We start from the raw sequence: 15,665 nt of genomic DNA on the forward strand, positions 1-15,665 counted from the left end.
GGTGATTACTTCTAGCTGTTGTAGATAGTAAAATGAAATGCAAAATTCGTTTTATCGAAATAATGTTTAGCTTATTTCAATGGATTATTACTATATTGTACAATAAATAGGTAACAAAGAGTAATCAACAAACAACAAGCCATAACTTTTAAAATATTCAAAATAGATATTTGAAGTCTTCAGTAAAGTTATTCGCAAAAGTAAGAGCTACAAATTTGCTGAAGACATCATTTCGATATAATCACTTCCAAGAAAATTTGTGAAAATATCTCACTCATAGGGGGATTAATCAACAAAAGCACAATACCAAAAGAAAGGGCATATTGCCTCCATTAAATTCTCCGAAGATACTATTGACCTAAAATAAGCCGTTTTGGCGTTAATAATAGATTACATGTTTTTGGTCACATTTCTGGCAATGGGAAATGATAAAAATCTTTCGTCCGCATTTAATGTTAAATATCTCTTTTGATAATAGTCCGATTTCAACAATCTATAGCTTGTTCGAAAGGTATTCGTTAAAGCTGTCTAAAAACATATAAATTGTTAATCTATGTTGTCAATTTCGGCAGATAATTTTAAAAAACTGCAAAAAACGCCATTTTTACGCATTCAAACATTCATATCTTGGAAACTAAACATCAGAATCAAAAACAAATTAATAGCGTTCATACTGTTTTTTAGTTCTTTCATTTAAAATTGGTTTGGATAAGATCGGTTCAGCCATTGCTGAGAAACACGAATGAGAATTTGTCCGTTACATACACACACACACACACAGACACACACACACAGACATTGTCCCAAAACGTCGAGCTGAGTCGATTGGTATATAAGACTCGGCCCGCCGGGCCTCGGAAAAAATCTTGAAAGTTTGAGCGAATTCTATACATTTCTTTTATAAGAAATGTAAAAATGCTTAAGTTTGCAGGTACACACGCAAAATGTATTTAGACTTTTTGGTGTTTGCTGGAATGGAACAATAAAATAAAATTCAAATCGTGTATAAAAATTCCTCTGAAGATGAAAAATTTGAATTTAAAGTTTATGCGAAAAATGCATTTTCCACTTAAATTGTTGTTCTGAACCACTGTCCATTGTATAAGGATTATGCTGATTCAGCCTTATTTTGCATTACGACGGATCACATCAGCAGGCTCCCGTTCAGTTTTGCTGTGGTTATTACGAATGCAGAGCACATTCGTTCGAAAAAGCGATCCGTCATAATGCAGAATAAGGGTGAATATGACGACACGAGTCGGATTCGATCGAACCGCAATTGTTCGAAAAATCAAACCGTCTTAATATACAATAAGCTAGTTTAACTTTTAACTTTTTAACAATTCATGCCATCTTTTGACAATGCTACCAGTGCTTTTTACAAATACAAACTTATTAGTGAGCTTATGTTGGCTTCACTCATTTTTCAAAGAAACGTCAAAACATTCACCCTCTTGGACACAACCCCTGATACCCTTCTTCAGCGGATGTGTCAATCGGTGGAGAAGTGGAACGCAGTCTCGGCTGCTACCATCCAGATTGCCAGTAGGCTACAGGTAATCTGGCGAACCGAGCAACAGACGACGGGCACGGCTAACTAGTGATTGGTTAGCTGGAGCGAAAAAGGCCAAGCGCAAAAAAAGGGAGTGAATGGTCTGTTCATGACGAGGCCGGTTTGGCGCAGCGACTGGCAACCGCGTAAGGGGTAAACCCAGCCACCCCGAAGCAAGACAGAAGAGTGAGTGTATAGGCGTATAAGTGGACTGCCTCATGCCAAGACGGGAGGGTCGTAGCGTAGTATGTTGGAACTTAGCTATCGATGCCTCATGGCTAGAGCTTCCATTTCCCGACGGTTTTCAGCTTCCCGGGATTCGGAAAATAAATAATAAATTTCCCGGGAAATCCCGGGATCCCGGGAATAGTGAAGAAAAATATAAAGGTGAATGATTTTCTTGAAAACAAAAGAATAAATCGAAAAGTTTTCAAACCCGTTTGATTGCATGTATATATGTCCTAAAGGCAGCTGTCAGAAAATGGCGATTTGGTGGCCTACACATCATTCATTCATTCGATAACTCGTCAATAAGTTTACGCAACATCAACGTCTTTTGATGATTTTTCTTGGCTATGTATAACCTAAATTTTGGTAATTACGATTACAATTGGGACTAAACGCAGCTACTGGAGTTACTGTCCAAAATCGGAATTCGTTGTTCTGATACGATGGAAATGTAATCAATTTAATGCAAAGCACCTTCTTTAGTAATCTTGAATGAAAAGATCGAGCTGCTTCAGGGTAGTGTGCAGTTACTTCCGATCAAATGAGAAAATGTGTTATATGGAATCCATTTCCGTCACAGTAAGATCAGCATCATTTCGAATTAAGTGTGAATCAAAATCAAGCAGATAATGGACAAACTGTACAGCGATGGACGAAGCCCACCATCGATTTCTTGTTACGGGTTAGTATCTAGATTGTTTGATCTTATCCTTTCAAAAATCCTTTCTGCATCCTTGAAAGCGACATTCAAAGAGTTTGGATGCACATGATGTTGGACAGATACAGCGTTATGTATTTCTTTTCATACATTCAAAAATTTACAGATATTACACCTACGGTATAACAAATTAACCGAAATATGCATTCGATGAACCGACCAAATATTTCTGCAGACGTTCTAGAAACATTCCTTATTTTAAATAACGTTTGCGTTAAGCATTATATCACTAAAAACCATCCCAAGTTTTGTAACATGCACTCATCGATTTTTTAAGAATGTACCGCGCGTCACAAACGCTACAATCTGCGTTCACTACTCAATCCAAATGTTTGCCGGTAAAAATATTTCCTACAGAATTTCTTTCGCAGAACGTAAGCCTTTTGGAATAAATTAAAAATCGTTTTTTCCCGGGATTCCCGAATCCCGGGAATGAGAAAACACAAATTCTCGGGAAGCGAGAATCCCGGAAAATTCAAAAATCCCGGGATTCCCGGGAAATTATTTCCCGGGATGGAAGCTCTACTCATGGCGTGGCAGAGGAGTGAAAGGGTGAGCATCCCAAGTAACAATTTTTGTTTCAGTAACTATTTCATAACCAGTTGGTAACAAAAAATAGGTGCTGTTGCAACTGACATCTAACTTTCTGCGCGACCCAAAAAGCGCAGTTTTAGGTTGATTTTCAACTAAATTATGATTGAGCAAAACTGTAAAAACTAGTTCCCGTTTCGTTGCAATAACGATTCGAGAATAGCTAAATGAAATCATATTGTTGTCAATATGTTGAATGTAGGTCGCAACAAGATTATTAAATGATACTTTTTTGTCGTTGGACTGTCAATCGGAACTGAAAAGTAACATCTTTTCATGCAAATAGTTAAGATTATGTTACCACTGGAAATGAAAATGAAGACCAAGTCAAAATACATGTTGAATATTTAAATATGAACAGTAGCGTCATTCTTTATATCAAAAATTGCCAATGAAGCATTAAATTTTACTGCGCTTCAGAGTCTATCGAGTGATATTTTATTCCACTTCTTATTATTTCACGCGCTCTTGGTGAAACCAAATTATAAATAGTATTTAAAAACAATTTTCAAGGGAAAAACTAATCCGAATATTAGAAATCCAATGCTATTAAATAAAACACACAATAATCATAAATCAGGAACATAAATTGCTTTAACGGTAGACTTTTATAAATGTTCGCGAGTCGGTTGAGGTTTTATTCCCAATACAATTGGCGATTTGCGGCAAAACCAAAATTAGTCATGCGACACCTATGATTCAGCTCATGAACTGGCAAAGTGATACAGTTTGCTTTTTTTCACCCGCAAGTGAGTCGTAACTTACAACAAAAACTTCATTTTCTTCTCGAAAAAAGCTTACCACTGCCAAAATATGAATGAAACGAGTAAGAAATTTAGTTTTATTTGCAATTATTCTGAAATTACAGCCATTTGCAACTATTTGGTTCATACACTTCTTCGATTTGTTATCGGGGTATTATTGTGGTTAAAAAAAATCGGTCCATAAATGAAGTTCCATCTCGAAACCGACACCCAATCAGTACCAATGTCAAACTCTTTCATATTTTGGACTACGTAGGAGATTCAGTGATGACTATCAGAGAGGAGGATCGGCTGTGTATGATACAAAGCTGACACTTTCCTATTAGCCGGATATATTCTTTCCTCGCGTGATCTGGAGAGTTTCATGAATTTACACCATCTCATGAAGGTTTATCTTAACTTAGGAGGAACGGGAAATGATGTGCGGCAGGTACTGTGCTCAACTAATTGCATTTCGGAACAGCACACATATAGCTCTGCGAATAATATTAGAAACCACTATGTTTTACACGCTTTTCGCAAGATGTTTTCTCATCATCTTATAAAATGATGGTTTTCCATCCTTTTCATAAACAATTATAGACAAATTGATCGGTGATTTGGTGTTTAAAAGTTATTTTTTTACCAATGTTTACAGAAAATATATGCACTATTACAGAACAGAATCAAATCAGCAACACTTTGCTTCCAGCGCTATCTGTGAGCGGTTTCAACGTAGAATCGCCAATAGAAAATGATGCATATAAGCAACATGGCTTTCAAGCCATCCAGGGCCAACTTTAGGATGTGATTTGGGTGAGTACAAAACAATGCGCTTTTCGAATAAATTTATATCAGTGAGCAAAGATTTTTATTTGTGAACTTCTATTATTCCAGCATACGTTTTGTCTCTAGCGAACAATTTTCAGTTCACATCAAAATATGCCTTTCCTTAGTATGACCCTGTACTTTACTAATCTTGTTGAAAACGTTCTAGTCGTATTCTTGTCATACGCACGTATCAGACACATGTCATCGTTATACCTTGAATCACAAACTCACACGTATTTATGAAAGGCATTCGCAACACTGAATTGACCAATTCATAACTAAAGTTCAGCAAAATAATAATTAAGTTGTATTTTTGTTTGCATTACGTTGCGAAAATTCACCGATGACACTTCATATTATACAGGCGTCGAACTGTACGGTGGCGCCAACTATAATATGTTGGGTGTATCGGAAAAATGTAAACATGTGACATGAATGATTATAACGAAATCTTTCTGTTGTCGCAGTAGTAGTATTAATACCAATAGTTGAACTAATGGGTTATACTCCTATGCGAAGCACAGGGAAATCTCCATTAAAATAGGAGCTATTTTAAACCAATGGCAAATCAAATATATTTATACTTGCGCATCTTATAAAAATGAATGGATAGGAATAAGGACTCAATGGTTATAGGAACTGAAATTGATAATAACGCAACCAGTGTTACACATATGTTCCGTTAGTGGACCACGAGATAACAAATTGAAAAAGAAATTTAGTCGCAACTTTGATATTTTTCCAAAAAATAGGAACTGAGAGTATTTGATTGATGCAATAGTTTTCTCCTTAGTAATACATTTATCGATAAAGGGTGCTTTCAACGTTTTATTTTTATTTTGGATTATTTGAAGGGTGAGTTAGCATGTGATCATAATTTTTTTTCATTATTTCAGTTTTCGCAATCTTGTGAATCATTACAAATGGCAACATACACTCATGGTCAATGGTCAATGCACATTACTCTTTTTCAATATTCGAACTAAGTTTCTATTACTCGATGGTCAGCCGTATGACTTATTATACGACTAAAACTGAAACTAAAGGTGTTGCAAACCTTGAAGGGCAACATTTGGAAACAAGCAGTTCTCTACAACTTTTTTGAAGAAAAACACAAAATTTATAGGATGCCATGGAGTTTCTAAGCCACTCATCATACCGACAACATCGTTTTGTTTGTTTTTCATACCCATTTAACAAAAAATTAGCCTCGTCTAAAAAAGTAGTTATTTTATGTAAAATATCAAAATTCGAGAACATAGTTCAAGCGCAGATTTTTTCATGGGGAGTGGATCTAAAAATGCCGGAATTTTGTCTACACGGTTTAATGACGGCCCCCTTTCCGGGTGGAGTTCTCAAGAAATTTTTGCATTCATAGACAAAATGTCATTCAGCAAAACAATTACAAAAAAAGAAAATTGAAAATTAACATATGGACTAGTATTTTCAGACGCTTCACATATTAAACAAGGAATTTTCCAAATAGTATTACTCCTAAGATAACGTTATTTTGTTTTCGGAAGGTACTCTAAGTAAATGATTTGTTTCAAATTCATACTACTCGATCCACCCATCTTGTTCTCAGTTCCAAAATTATTTTCTAATATATTAATTATATGATCTGTGTGGAAAGGATTTAATCGTTTCGTTTAAAATCAGTAATAATATACCTGCTATTTGTTTATATTTTCCAAAACACCGAACATTTTATAGTTGGCGCCACCGTACAGTTCAATGCCTCTATAATGTCAAGTGGAGCGCATGAAGTGTCGTCGGTGAATTTTCGCAATGTAATGCCAACAAAAATACAACTTATTTTTCGTTTTGCTAAACATTAGTTGTGAATTTGTTGATCCAGTGTTGCGAAAACATTTTGTTAATACATGTGAGTTTGTGCTGAAAGGCGTAATGATGGTATGTGACGGATACATACGTATAACACGAATATGACTTTGTAAACTGAAACGTTTTCAGTAAGAATCTTGGAGTTGGACAAATGTGCAATTGTCAAAATATATATCACAAAATCAAAATCGTAACTAAATTTCAACAAACTCTTCAGCATCAGGAATCAGTTCGGAACATTAATGAACATGTTATAGCTGGCAACATAAATGACCATTTGGTGACAAAAGATGTTATTAAATAACCTTGATGTTATCTATGTTCAACCAGTGCAACAAAAACAACTTTATTGTTTTCTCGTTGCAACATAGTTTGGACTTAGACGATTAAAACTAGTTGCGATTTGCTACTTGGGATCCAAGTCAGTCTCACACGGCATGTTAAGGGTGAGCACAAAAGTCAGCCTCACATGGTATGGTAGAGGCTAGCACAAAAGTCAGCCTAGCAAGGAATGAAAAAGGTGAGCACACAAGTCAGCCTCGCATGGTATGTCAGAAGTGGGGCCTAAGAAAAATGTCCCACATGGGATGCCAGGGGGAGTGACAAAGGTACAATAGAGTGGCACGATTGAGAGTGAATCAGGTGATAGGGTGAGCACCCAAGTCAGCCTCACATGGTATGGGTGGGGCGAGCACAAAAGTAAGCCTAGCAAGGAATGAGTAAGGTGAGCACACAAGTCAGCCTCGCAAGGAACGAAAAAGGTGAGCACAAAAGTCAGCCTCATGTGGGAGTGTTTGAGAGTGAATAAAAGTGCGATTGAGAGAGCACCCAAGTAAGCCTCATACAGGACGTATGAACGCGTGAGTGAGAGTGAATGAGTACATTTAGTACAGCCATCCCCCCAGAAGTAATAACGAGAGGTAGTTCCTGGGAGGAATGATGGCGGAGCCCAATGGAGTTTAGTCGGTATTAATGGCTGGTCACCATTCGAGCCCGACACGCCCCCAGTGCACCCCGTGTGGTAGATTGGACCCTACCAATAGAACGTGTACTGGGCTAGGACGTAAAGGTCTTCTCCATTGTAAAAAAAAACATACATACATACATACATAGATAAACCTGAATCACTGTGATACCGCACAGCAACTGTTGTGGCAGTCTACGACAGAAACTATGTGCGAGGTCGCTTTGATCGCAGAGTCTTATCAAGTCCCCCCTAATAACGGTAACTGGGTGGCGGATAGACCAGGAACCGCTGTGATACAAGTAATGGGAAGATTCACCATCCAAGAAGTGATAGAACGTTCGTACGAGGGTTTCGTGATAGCCAAAATCAACGGCATCTTCGTATGTAGCTGCTACGCTCCCCCAAGGTGGACAGTAGAGCAGTTCAGCCTAATGCTGGAGCAGTTAACCGAGCAGTTGATCGATCGGAAGCCGGTAGTCATTGGTGGTGACTTCAACGCCTGGGCTGTGAAATGGGGCAGTAGAGTAACCAACACAAGAGGGTGTATCCTGCAGGAAGCTCTAGCGAAGTTAGACGTACGATTGTGCAATGAAGGCTTTGTTCGCACATTTCGGAGAGACGGGAGGGAGTCTATCATCGACGTCACATTCTGTAGTCCCTCATTGACGGCGAACATGAATTGGAGAGTATGCGAAACGTATACGCATAGTGACCACCAGGAGATTCGCTACCGTATCGGTCAACGGAACCCCGCGGCAGTACAGAGAAGGGTGACCGGCGAACGAAAGTGGAAGACGAAAGCCTTCAACAAAGACCTCTTTGTTGAGGCACTTCGGCCGAACGGCGGGACCGAGAACGTGGATGCGGCTGACCTAACAAGAAGGATTGTGGCGGCTTGTGACGCCACAATGCCGCAAAAACTGGAACCACGCAACAAACTGCGTCAGCTTACTGGTGGAACGAGACGCTTAGTACGTTACGCGCTGCTTGTCTCAGAGCCAGAAGGCGGGCCCAAAGAGCAAGGTCGGAACCAGATAGAGAAGAGCGTAAGGCAGCGTTTCGGGAAGCTAGGGCCGCTTTAAAACGGGAGATCAGACTTAGCAAGTCAAAGTGCCACAAGGAGCTATGCCGAAATGTAGACGCCAATCCCTGGGGTGACGCATACCGAGTCGTGATGGCGAAAATGAAGGGACCGACGACGCCAGCCGAAATGTGTCCGAGCAAGCTGAAGATAATCGTCGAGGGTCTTTTCCCGAAGCACGATCCAACTATATGGCCACCGACACCGTACGGCGAAGAAGAAGGAACAAGCACGGATCGGCAAGTGACTAACGACGAGCTAGCAGAAGCATCGAAGCGCCTAAAATCAAAGAAAGCCCCTGGTCCGGATGGAATACCAAACGTGGTACTGAAAGCTGCGATCCTGGCATATCCGGACATGTTCAGGATAGTGATGCAGAAGTGCCTAAATGAAGGCAACTTCCCCGAAATGTGGAAGGTCCAGAAGCTGGTGTTGCTGCCGAAGCCAGGGAAGCCACCTGGCGACCCGACCTCGTACAGGCCCATATACCTGCTGGATACACTCGGAAAACTCCTGGAAAGGATCATTCTTAACAGGTTGACGAAATTCATGGAAGGTGAGCGCGGACTGTCCAAGATGTAGTTCGGTTCCCGCAAAGGAGCATCGACAGTGGATGCAATTCGGATAGTGCTCGAGAGTGCTGAGATGTCATCTAAACAGAAGCGAAGAGGAGATCGATACTGCGCTGTGGTCACGATAGATGTGAAGAACGCGTTCAACAGTGCCAGCTGGGAAGCCATCGCTGCAGCGCTGCATAGAATGAGGGTTCCCGACTATCTATGCCAGAGCTACTTTCAGAGCAGAATGCTGCTGTACGAGACGAGCGAAGGACAGAAGTCACTGCGTGTCACAGCGGGCGTTCCTCAGGGCTCCATTCTCGGTCCAACCCTTTGGAACGGGATGTACGATGGGGTTTTAACGCTGCAGCTGCCTAGGAAAGTGGAAATCGTAGGTTTCGCGGACGACGTGTCACTAACGGTGATAGGTGAGACACTTGAAGAAGTGGAGGTGTCGGTGACGGAGACAATAGACGCGATCGAGAGCTGGATGAACGGGGTCAAGCTGCAAATAGCTCACCACAAGACGGAGGTGTTGTTGGTCAGTAACTGCAGATCGGTCTAACGGATGCAGATCGACGTCGGAGGGCACGTGATTGCATCGAAACGTGCATTGAAGCAATTGGGAGTTATAATCGACGACCGGTTGAGCTTCAACAACCACGTTGATTACGCCTGTGAAAAGTCGGCGAAGGCAACGAACGCAATAGCGAGAATCATGCCAAACGTCGGCGGTCCGAGAAGCAACACGAGACGTCTGCTATCTACTGTTTCGTAATCGATACTCCGATATGGGGTTCCTGCCTGGAGTGCTGCGCTGAAAACCAAGCGGAACCGTGAAAAGCTAAACAGGACATTCCGACTGATGGCCGTAAGACTCGCGAGTGCCTACAGAACAATATCATCGGAGGCAGTATGCGTTATCGCCGGGATGATCCCCATCTGCATTACCCTGGCGGAGGACGTGGAATGCTATCAGCGGAGAAATGCACGTAACGCTAGGAGACTGGTTCGAGCGGACTCGTTGGCTAAATGGCAACAGGAGTGGGACAACGCCGAGAAAGGAAGGTGGACCCACCGACTCATCCCAAATATATCGGCCTGGGTACATAGGAAGCATGGAGAGGTGAACTTTCATTTGACGCAGTTTTTGTCCGAACACGGATGCTTCCGGAAGTACTTGCATCGGTTTGGACATGCTTCGTCACCCCTTTGCCCGGAGTGTGCGACTGTGCAGGAGACACCGGAACACGTGGTCTTCGAATGCCCTAGATTCGAAGAAGTTCGTAGGGGTATACCTAGTATGACAGTGGACAATATCGTCGAAGAGATGTGCCGTTATGAACATACCTGGGACGCTGTCAACAGAGTGGTCTCGAGCATACTCTCCGAGCTGCAGAGGAAGTGGCGAAGAGACCAGCAAGAAGCCGCAAATCGGGTCTCGAGAGAAATTCCGCCACAGGGGAACTCTCCAACTGTGTAGACTAGGCCCACCGCCGGGGACCAGTTGAGTAGTACGTGAAGTAGCACCGAGTTGGGTCGTCGGGGCGCCTGGGACCCGGACGTCAAGCTTCACCGGAATCGCTGAACCGACCTCGACATCCTACCGGGTAGCTTGTGAGTAGGCTAGATCCACCGCCGGGGATTAGACCGAGTAGACCGCGTCGCAGAGCTAGCAGTGGGTCGTTGGGACGCTGGTGTACCGGAAGCTACGCCCCAACCGGAATCGCCGCATAGACCTCAGCACCTACTGTATGGCCCATTGAGTAGGCTAGATCCACCGCCGGGGACTAGATCGAGTAGATCGGGACGACGCGGAGAGCTAAATGGCTCACAAAAACGAACATCGGAATCAGGAGAAATCTACCGCTCGGTTGCAGGAGAATAGGCTAAATCCATTGTTGGGGACTAGACTGAGTAGTTCGCGAACAAGTGAGGGCGGGAGCTGAATGGCTTATCGGGAAAGTAGAGCGAAACGGAACGAGAGGAAGCCAAAGGGCTCAAGAAATTGTGGTGCTAAAACAAAAGAAGAATCGGTATCGGGAGAGCCTCCTTCGTCGGGGAACTCTCCGTCGGCGTAAGCTAGATCCACCACCGGAGACTAGACTGAGTAGACCGCGACGAAATACCACCAGTCGCTCGGGGCATCAGCGAACCGGACGCCCTGCTCCACCGGAATCGCCGAACTGACCTCGACATCTGGTTGGTTGGCTCGGTTTCGGGAGAACTTCTCTCGCCGGGTAATTCTCCGTCGGAGTAGGCTAGGTCCATCGTCGGGGACTAGACCGAGTAGTTCGCGAACAAGTCTGGTGCTCAATGAGTAAACGGCGCTGAATGGTGCGAGAAGGGAGTTGCGGTGCTAACTGGCACAAGGGAGCCGAAGGGCTCGGTGAATTAGACAGTCTGAAGTTTGCCGCCCAGACTGTACTCGTAGGGGAGGAGTACTAAGCCTCGACTCACAGCCAGCTTTCCGACTGCCATGCAGAACTTGCCAGTCTGTGTGGATGGTGGAGAATTGGTGGTGTGTAGAGGAGTGGGGCTGTAACCCTGCGGAAGAAACGAGCTAGTAAGTAGTTGAATTAGAGTGTGTGCTATGCACATAAAAACCCCTCCCCGAAGTAATGCCGTAAGGTAGTGCCGGGGAGGAATCAGGTTCTGGGCAAGAGCAGTGGTTTTTAGCGGGTCGGGTGATGGCAGCCCAAACCCGTTCCTTGAGACATTGGGGTTTTTGAATATTTTTCCTCACTCAGGGTTTTCCTGAAATTTTTTTACTGCTCTCCAAAACAAAAAACATACATACATACATACATACATACACACATACATACACACATTCCGACATTCCACATCCCGGACATTCCGACTGATGGCCGTACGAGTCGCGAGTGCCTACAGAACAATATCGTCGGAGGCAGTATGCGTACTTGCATCGGTTTGGACATGCTTCGTCACCCCTTTGCCCGGAGTGTGCGACTGTGCAGGAGACACCGGAACACGTGGTCTTCGAATGCCCTAGATTCGAAGAAGTTCGTAGGGGTATACCTGGTATGACAGTGGACAATATCATCGAAGAGATGTGCCGTGACGAACATACCTGGGACCAGAGCTGCAAATTTTCAACAGGTAGTTTTGATCTTGAAGGAAAGACAAATCTCAAATCATGCCCTACTATGTTCAATTTGTAGTCTTTAGTTGGCATCATTCATTCAAACAGCCGAGTTGCTCAATCATTTTCCAATCATTTTCAATTTCATTGACCCTGTGAATATCACTCTGCTGAGGTATCGACTAGGTTTTTCAAGCGAAACTACTCTGAACATACTTGTTGCTGTTCATGTAAGCTTGAAAACGCATAACATTCCAACATTTGACCTAAACTGGCATCTACAGAGCACATGACAACTTTGGGTAGTGAATGAAAAAGCATAAATTTGAAATGAAGACGTACGGTTCGGTCATGAAAATCCCACCAACTTGAAAGTGAATGATTAAGGGAGGCTTTGATGTTGAATCACAGTTGGGGTTGAATTGAACTAGAAGTTGGCATTTGAAAATGAAAATTTGCACCACTGCCTGGGACGCTGCCAACAGAGTGCTCTCGAGCATACTCTCCGAGCTGCAGAGGAAGTGGCGAAGAGACTAGCAAGAAGCTGCAAATCGGGTCTCGAGAGAAATTCCGCCGCCGGGGAACTCTCCAACTGTGTAGACTAGGTCCACCGCCGGGGACCAGTTGAGTAGTACGTGAAGTAGCACCGAGTTGGGTCGTCGGGGCGCCTGAGAACCGGACGTCAAGCTTCACCGGAATCGCTGAACCGACCTCGACATCCTACCGGGTAGCTCGTGAGTAGGCTAGATCCACCGCCGGGGATTAGACCGAGCAGACCGCGTCACAGAGCTAGCAGTGGGTCGTTGGGGCGCTGGTGAACCGGAAGTTACGCTCCAACCGGAATCGCCGGATAGACCTCAGCACCTACTGTATGGCCCGTTGAGTAGGCTAGATCCACCGCCGGGGACTAGATCGAGTAGATCGGGACGACCCGGAGAGCTAAATGGCTCACAAAAACGAACATCGGAATCAGGAGAAATCTACCGCTCGATTGCAGGAGAATAGACTAGATCCATTGTTGGGGACTAGACTGAGTAGTTCGCGAACAAGTGAGGGTGGGAGCTGAATGGCTCATCGGGAAAGTAGAGCGAAACGGCTCAAGAAATTGTGGTGCTAAAACAAAGAAAAATCGGTATCGGGAGAGCCTCTTTCGTCGGGGAACTCTCCGTCGGCGTAAGCTAGATCCACCACCGGAGACTAGACTGAGTAGACCGCGACGAAATACCACCAGTCGCTCGGGGCATCAGCGAACCGGACGCCCTGCTCCACCGGAATCGCCGAACTGACCTCGACATCTGGTTGGTTGGCTCGGTTTCGGGAGAACTTCTCTCGCCGGGTAATTCTCCGTCGGAGTAGGCTAGGTCCATCGTCGGGGACTAGACCGAGTAGTTCGCGAACAAGTCTGGTGCTCAATGAGTAAACGGCGCTGAATGGTGCGAGAAGGGAGTTGCGGTGCTAACTGGCACAAGGGAGCCGAAGGGCTCGGTGAATTAGACAGTCTGAAGTTTGCCGCCCAGACTGTACTCGTAGGGGAGGAGTACTAAGCCTCGACTCACAGCCAGCTTTCCGACTGCCATGCAGAACTTGCCAGTCTGTGTGGATGGTGGAGAATTGGTGGTGTGTAGAGGAGTGGGGCTGTAACCCTGCGGAAGAAACGAACTAGTAAGTAGTTGAATTAGAGTGTGTGCTATGCACATAAAAACCCCTCCCCGAAGTAATGCCGTAAGGTAGTGCCGGGGAAGAATCAGGTTCTGGGCAAGAGCAGTGGTTTTTAGCGGGTCGGGTGATGGCAGCCCAAACCCGTTCCCTGAGACATTGGGGTTTTTGAACATTTTTCCTCACTCAGGGTTTTCCTGAATTTTTTTTACTGCTCTCTAAAAAAACATTCATACACACTGATATTTTGCGATCTCGGCGAACTGAGTCGAATGTTATATGAGACTCGGCCCTCCGCTCCGGGCCTCGGTTAGAAAGTCGGTTTTTGGAGCAATTGCATAACCTTTCCATAGGAGAAAGGCAAAAGAATAATATTTAATTAGCTTAATCAGCATGAGTTCAATGTTTTCTTCATGTGATTATATTTTGATATGTTGGTGGAATGGGTTTGAAAGTGGAGGGAATGGGGGGTTAGTAGAGTGGGAGTGGAGGATGCGTCAGAAATCCTTCATCTTATTTCGGTATACGGGGTGGATGAAGGAAATGCGTGCGTGAGGGTGGTCCTGGGAGGGGGGTGATGAAGGAGGGAGGTGTAAGGGCAAGGCGGGGAAGGGGAGGGGCGGCGACGCAATACTCAACTGCATATTTTGCCTTCCATTTGAGACTTGGTTTGAGAAAATCGGTTCAGTCATCACCGAAGAACCGATGTGACTTTAATTGTGGAATATGCCCGGAATTCCGGACTTCCGGAATCGTCGATAGTGGACAATATATTCAAAGAATATTTGGTTGGCAATCAGTGATCTAGATCTGCGATTGGATTTAATTTGGTGACCATTTCAATAGTTTTTAGCCTCTGAGGTATTACGATTGTACCGATTTATATGGGAAATTCCAGTGTATCCTTACTAACACCCCTGTAACTCCGGAAGCAAGAGTCAGAACCGAATGAAATTCAACAGCAGTCAATGGTATTACTGTATCTTTCATTTGAAATCAAGTTTGTAAAAATCGGTAGAGAATTCGTTGGGGAATGGGTGTGATATTAGCTTAGGAACTGGACGGGTTCCCCTGGGGCGTCATGAACCGTCATAAGTGGCCAATGTGGTCAAAGCTGCTTTAATTGATCATTAGTGATCCAGAGCCGAAAACTAGAGTAATGTTACATCAATTTTAATATGTTTTACATCATTTTAACATCATGGTGGTACCAGTTTATATGGAAATTTGCTGTGTGACCGCACTCTTCAACCCGTAACTCCGGAACCGGAAGTCGGATCAACTAAAAATTCAATAGCAGCTTATGGGAGCATTATACCTTTCAGATGAACTAAGTTTGCGAAAATCGGTTCAGTCATCTCTGAGAAAATTGTGTGAGTTTAAATGACACACACACATATACACACAGACATTTGCCGATCTCGACGAACTGAATCGAATGGTGTATAACACTCGGCCCTCCGGGCCTCGGTTAAAAAGTCGATTTTTACAGTGATTGAATAGCCTTTCTTGATTGATTGATTTTTTGGGTAACATTTATTTATCTAGTAGATATTTCACAAAAAATTACATAATTATACTTTTATTCCATTTTTAACAAATAACAAACATTTTCTTTCAAACACATTCACTTTAGTCTCGCCTTTAATATCCCTTGGCAGTGTATTGTAAAGCTTTGACCCTTTGTAGAACAAAGAATTTTGCGTGGATGCTAACAGATAAGAAGCTGGCCTTATGTCGTTTGCAGATCGGGTGTCATACTGGTGAAGGTCTCTACCCCGTACAATTCG

The 15,665-nt window shown here is 43.6% G+C and overlaps 1 protein-coding gene across 11 annotated transcripts in view; it reads right to left on the minus strand.

The window, feature by feature from the left end:
- The window catches only part of LOC131682841 (cytoplasmic phosphatidylinositol transfer protein 1), a 550,652-nt gene that overhangs the window by 260,728 nt on the left and 274,259 nt on the right, over positions 1-15,665 (minus strand). The window lies entirely within an intron of this gene.

This window comes from Topomyia yanbarensis, chromosome 2 (genome assembly GCF_030247195.1).
Source record: "Topomyia yanbarensis strain Yona2022 chromosome 2, ASM3024719v1, whole genome shotgun sequence".
Taxonomy (NCBI): domain Eukaryota; kingdom Metazoa; phylum Arthropoda; class Insecta; order Diptera; family Culicidae; genus Topomyia; species Topomyia yanbarensis.